The sequence below is a fragment of the Liolophura sinensis genome, chromosome 8 (genome assembly GCF_032854445.1).
Source record: "Liolophura sinensis isolate JHLJ2023 chromosome 8, CUHK_Ljap_v2, whole genome shotgun sequence".
Taxonomy (NCBI): Eukaryota; Metazoa; Mollusca; class Polyplacophora; order Chitonida; family Chitonidae; genus Liolophura; species Liolophura sinensis.
The window spans coordinates 41,583,494-41,589,493 of NC_088302.1; the positions used below are offsets into that span (position 1 = coordinate 41,583,494).

The following is a 6,000-nucleotide window of genomic DNA, read 5'->3' on the forward strand; positions in this document are numbered from 1 at the left end:
GTCGTTACACCTCTGGCTTATTTTAAGAGGCATGGGTTAGAAATCTTTGATTATCTATGCAAAGGGTGGTATTATAAAAATGATCTTTTCATACATCTTTACATTAGTTTTCATAAGCTGTTTTCTGAGCTACAAAATACATATATACATGCTATATACATGTTATACAATGCAGCGGCGTAAAGCACCAATCAATTGAAAATAGTAAAATTTCACCAATGAAATAAGTAAACATAATGAAACGTGCTAGACAAAAACGGCTTTCTATGATTTGGCCAAAAAAAATTTTCTTTTAATATCCATAAAGAGCTTGGGATAGATCTGCTGTCACCTTTAACAAACAGAATCAAGTCAGAATAAAACCCGTTCATTTCCGTCCAGAAAGTCTGTTGAGATCAGAAACGCCTTGTCCATGTTTCAATTATTGATGTTATATGTCTTGAAAACACTTATACGACGGCGGCCAACATTATAATGGGAGGAAACCAGTGAATATGCGGGGGGGGGGGGCAATGCAATTAACTGATGTAAATAGGATGACGATAGCAATTGCCACGGAAGGCTGGTGAGGGCATCTTGCTACGCGCCTCGCGACACGCGTCACGAAGGCTGTGGAAATCACGCGCCATTGTTCCGTTCTCGTGCGCGCGTCCCGGCCCGCGAACCATGGAACGACATGGTGCCTATTCGGCTTCCATGAAGCATCGATCCATTGGAGACAGCTTAATTTCAAATCTCGTAAATTATTTTTGAGGTCAATAATTTATGTCTTATACTCATTGAAAGGCTATTGTTCCTATAATATGCTAGGTTTTCAGACTGGGATTTCGTTTGCGATCTATTCGGTGTGAGTACAGACGTGACCAAACAGAGCGACGAAGACTTGTGGACAATTGAACATGTTTGAAGATTATAGAAAGCTCACTAGTAAATATAACGTCGATTTATTGGATGACTGGGAAACTGCCGCAGCTCCGCAATTCCGTGACAAATCATCTGGTACCAATCCGCAGAAGATCAACCGTTAATAGCAATCCACAAACGATCCACCACTGATATAATCCACAGATGATCGCCACTGATACCAATTCGCAGATGATTGACGGTTGATACCAAAACACAAACGATCGACCACTGATACCAATCTACAGACGATCCACCAATGATACCAATCCACAGCGAGAGACCACTGATACAATCCACAGATGATCGCCACTCATACCAATTCGCAGACGATCAACCGTTGATACCAATATACGGATAATCCACCCCTGATACCAATCTACAGACGATCCACCAATGATACCAATCCACAGCGAGAGACCACTGATACAATCCACAGATGATCGCCACTCATACCAATTCGCAGACGATCAACCGTTGATACCAATACACAGACGATCCACCACTGATACCAATACACAGACGATCCACCACTGATACCAATTCGCAGACGATCAACCCTTGATACCAATACACAGACGATCCACCACTGATACCAATACACAGACGATCCACCACTGATACCAATACACAGACGATCCACCACTGATACCAATTCGTAGACGATCAACCGTTGATACCAATCACTAAACGGTCGACCACAGATACCAGTCCACAGACGATCCACCACTGACACCAATCCACAGACGACAGACCACAGACGATCCACCACTGATACCAATTCGCAGACGATCGACCGCTAATACCAATCCACAGACGATCGACCACTGATACCAATCCAAAGACGATCGACCACTGATACCAAGCCACAGGCGACAGACCACTGACACCAATCCTCAAACGACAGACCTTTGATACCATTCCACAGACGATCCACTACTAATACGATCCTTAGACAATCCACCTTTGAAACTAATCTACAGAAGACCGCCACTGATACCAATCCACAGAAGATCCATCACTGATACCAATCCGTAGACGATCCATCACGGATACCTATCCAGAGACGATCCACCAATGATACCAATCTGATGACGAAAGATCATTAGTACAAATCCGCAGACGATTGACTACGTGTTCCTTCACCCACTCCCTTGTCCGTCACGTTATCTTCTGCTCCCTTGAATCCACTGATATACCCGGAGTAAATTTGTTCGAAAATGAACATGTTCTCAAGCATGAAAACAAAACAAAATGTGTGTAGCTTAGAAACATGTGGAATGAGTAAAAATTCCGTCGTAATCGTTGTTTAACGTTATTTAGGGTCCACAGACGACAGACCAGACGTGCCTAAGGTAGTCTGAGGTAAGTACATTTGATTGTTCTTTATATTGTCTACCCATACCACGTTCCACAAGAACATCTACAAGAAAAACGATATTCTCAAAAGGAACACTACGAATACCCAATAATTTTGGAGTGCTTTATCGCGGATCCGCCACAGTGTACAATCAAACATGATTCCGCCAAATTCCTCTTCAGTAGTGAATGAAAATGTAAACTTCTATTACATTGACGTTTTAATCCCGTATTTTAAAGATCTATCACTTATATGACGGCGATCGAATGTATACAAATACCACTGCCCATGGCTAGGTTTTTAGATTACTGTTCGAGTTACATCTTCAGCAAAACTATTGGCGGCTGGATTCGAACACGCAACCTCCTTGTCCCAGGGCAGACTGACTTAGCCTAAATATAAATGTGTATATGATCGTGGTTAACCTGTATGTAAGTCAGTTACCTCACATTATGTTGTTTGGTTAATAAATTTAACCATTTGCGTATGTGATTTTTGAACACATCATAGAAAACGTTTCTGAGATGTTAAAATGTGAAGCTATCCTTTATCCATTGACAGAATAAAATTGCAAAAATGTTTGTTCAAGATTTGTACGTAATACCCTTGACCCATGTTGCAGGCACCCGTCCGTCATGGCTACACCAAGATTGAATCATCTCATTAGTACGATTTTCCTACATGCTGACCTTTGCTTGTGTGTTCTTCGGCCATGTGGAAAATATGATGCATTCACAGTCCTTCAGCCGTCCTGACAAGGTAGATACTTGTTACCTGAACACATTTTAATGCATGAAGGAAGAGTGGAATCACTAGAACGATTACACAAAACCTGTTGAATTGTTGATTGGATTAAATAAACTGTATGCCTGTGAATTCATTATCTGTTCATTATAGACACAACGGAAATGCCAAATGAACTAGTGTGCTAGACAATGACACATGGACTCCGTAGGAGCTGTTGGTTGTGTGTCAGATGCTGATCAAAGGATAAGCCGCCAACAGGTAGGTCTGCTTTAATTAGCAGCATCTAACACAACATGGTGGAATCTCCTGCTTCAGTCAACATTCGGTACATGTCTAAAGATAGCCTGACCACCAAATCCAAGGGGCTTACTAAGTCACGGTTTGCCAATGTTCACGCGACATTTGCTCTTTCACACCTACTCCTTGTTTCTTACCTGGCATTTGTCTTTGGCGAAATGTTGATTGCGCGTGAAAATGTACCTTGTTAGTTACCCCTAATATAAATAGGGATTTGGGGATTTCGTTAGTTCTTTACCGATTCGCGGCATCGACAGTAACTATGTACCAGTACAACACGATGTCTCTTAGCATTGCTTGTGTCTTATTCTTGGTACACTCGACAGTGGCCGTGCTGCAGAAAGACGCCTATGTACCTGACGATTGGTCTGAAAATTTCAGATCCAGGCAGGTGCTTTCCAGTACGTCAAAGACCCTCAAGACTGCGGTTTCGGCTACATCTGTGATAGCAGCGGAAGGTCCTCGACGTGTATGACTGCACCAAATTCGAAGCCTTTTTCTCGATAACGTTTAAGATCTGCGCAGTAGAAGCCGTATTGAAGGCACACGGCGAGGAAACATGTGATTATGTGCCTCCGCCCAACAGTTTCCATGCCAAAAAAGGTAGGTTTATTGGCGAAACGTGTTTTATAATGTTGTCCAGAGGCGAATGCGTCGAAAATTGGCTAATACTAGCAATCTGGACTAACAGAATACCTGTTCAAATTAAAGCTGGGAATTTCTACATTTCAAGTCATTATGAATGCCGTGATGTGCATGATAGCTTTTGCACGACGTTCACAGTTTTTAAACTGCACTTTAGTAAGTGACATAAAAACTGAACTAAACTTGGATGGGGATTGGGAGGAGCATATCCGTTTGACAGCTGCCAATCTTATTTTGGTCATTTCCCATGCACATGCGTCGCAACGTGTGGTCATGTTTTCTTGTCCATGCATGCATTTTAACCAACAACAGTTCAAGTGAGATTTATCCAATTTTGTTGATAGGATGGGAATTTTTTATGGAATTTTTGGTAGTTTCGTAGACAATAATTTACCAGTTTCCTGTCTCGCTATGTTCTGGAGGCATAAATGTCACCTATTTCCTTTGAAAATAACAAACGTTCGGCTCTCAATTTTGTCCGTCGTTCGTCTGCTCTAAACAATATTTTGTGAAACTTTTGTCAGACGCACACATTATAAAACATGTCATCAAAAAACAGTTACCTAACATTTTCAATAGGTCACGTGGTAGTGTAGGAATATATTTCACCTTCAGCGATAAAAGAGCTCGAAACTCCCGTATTCAGAGTCATCATCCTCACGTGTATTTCTCTACAAACATAAATTTGGTTGAAATATCGGTTTCACTGAGGTAAGATGTTCTTTTCTTTCCAAAACACTAAAGTGACTTTTGTCAGCTGCGTGTAGGACGTGCTGTCGTAGATCACAAGCTCAGTAAAAACAAAACACATGCTTTAGTCACCTCATAATGCATTCCTGCTCTAGTTTCACGTAGAGAGATTGGTCAGGCAGTGTGTTAGGTGCGCTAGCATCCTGAGAGGTCAGTCCAGTTTGTGTCAGCCTTATTCCTCCAGTGTAAGTTACGCATGCCTGAGCGCAGCGTATCAAACCAAGTAAACGAACAGCCAGACATTCTGGTTATAAAAATCCTTTGTCTTTTGACTGTCTTTGACCTAAAATTTCCTTCCACCATTAAGATCTCTATTTTGCCGGATTCTGGCGATCCTAATGGTGTTAGAAAGGTGATTTCATGTTTTTGGAAGGCAAAGATGACATTCTACTGCGAAAAAGTACAAGTGTCTGGACTAAAAGTAATATTTTATGACCTTTCCTTTGCCCCTTTGGCAAATACAGTAATTAGTCAATCAACCCATCAGTCAGTCAAGAAGTCCGTCCACACTGGCATTTGGTCCACTTTCTTTTCGTCGGTAGACGACCCTCTGTGTAACGCCTACCCAAACAGCGCCCGTCCGTTCCCTGATAACTGTGCCCAGTTCGTGCTGTTGCTGGGATAACGAATCCCTGGATTTGGTGGACTGTCAGCAAGGCACGGGGTTCGACCCGGAGAAACAGCGTTGTGAAAACCTCACTCCGTCCACTGTAAACAGCCTGTGCGGTAACAGACCCGTCCCAGATGGCTGGGTGGGACCCGAGTAAGTTGAATACAGACGATTAACATGGCCTCAAACAATACTTTATAAAATTTATTTCAAACCAAAAGATAACATTTTTGTCTCATGCTTAGAAAGTTGTGTCTCGAAATATTCACTTTATTTCTTTTTTAGAGATTCTAATTAAAGTCAATGTTTTTATCCTACTTTGACGCTTTTTATCGCGCAGCAAAATGCTATAAAGAAAAAGCTTAAATAAAATTGTTTGGGGAATGGTCTTGACCCGCGCTTACATCGTTAGGTTCACCTTGATGGCTTATATACTGTATTTTATTTGCAGACCTTGAACACTGATTGTGGGTGGGTAGAAGCGTGGGTGACATGAGCGGAAGGAGCGGTGTAATGCCAGCAGATGAAGTCGTGCATGTTATCATCGCCCATACATCACCCCTCTATTTAGATACTCTGAATTGTCCGAAAGAGGGTATGTCTACAACAGCATAAATTTAACTTTAGACTGGTTGGTGTGAATTGTTAAAACTGTCATTTGTTGTAGGTGTAAATGTGAGGTCTATAG

The 6,000-nt window shown here is 41.8% G+C and overlaps 1 long non-coding RNA gene across 1 annotated transcript; it reads left to right on the plus strand.

The window, feature by feature from the left end:
* Positions 1–3,570: 3,570 nt before the first annotated feature.
* On the plus strand, positions 3,571–5,774 carry LOC135474073 (uncharacterized). The gene is made up of 3 exons (XR_010444622.1): positions 3,571–3,910; positions 5,245–5,465; positions 5,764–5,774. It is a non-coding gene; the product is annotated as an uncharacterized LOC135474073 (long non-coding RNA).
* Positions 5,775–6,000: the final 226 nt, after the last annotated feature.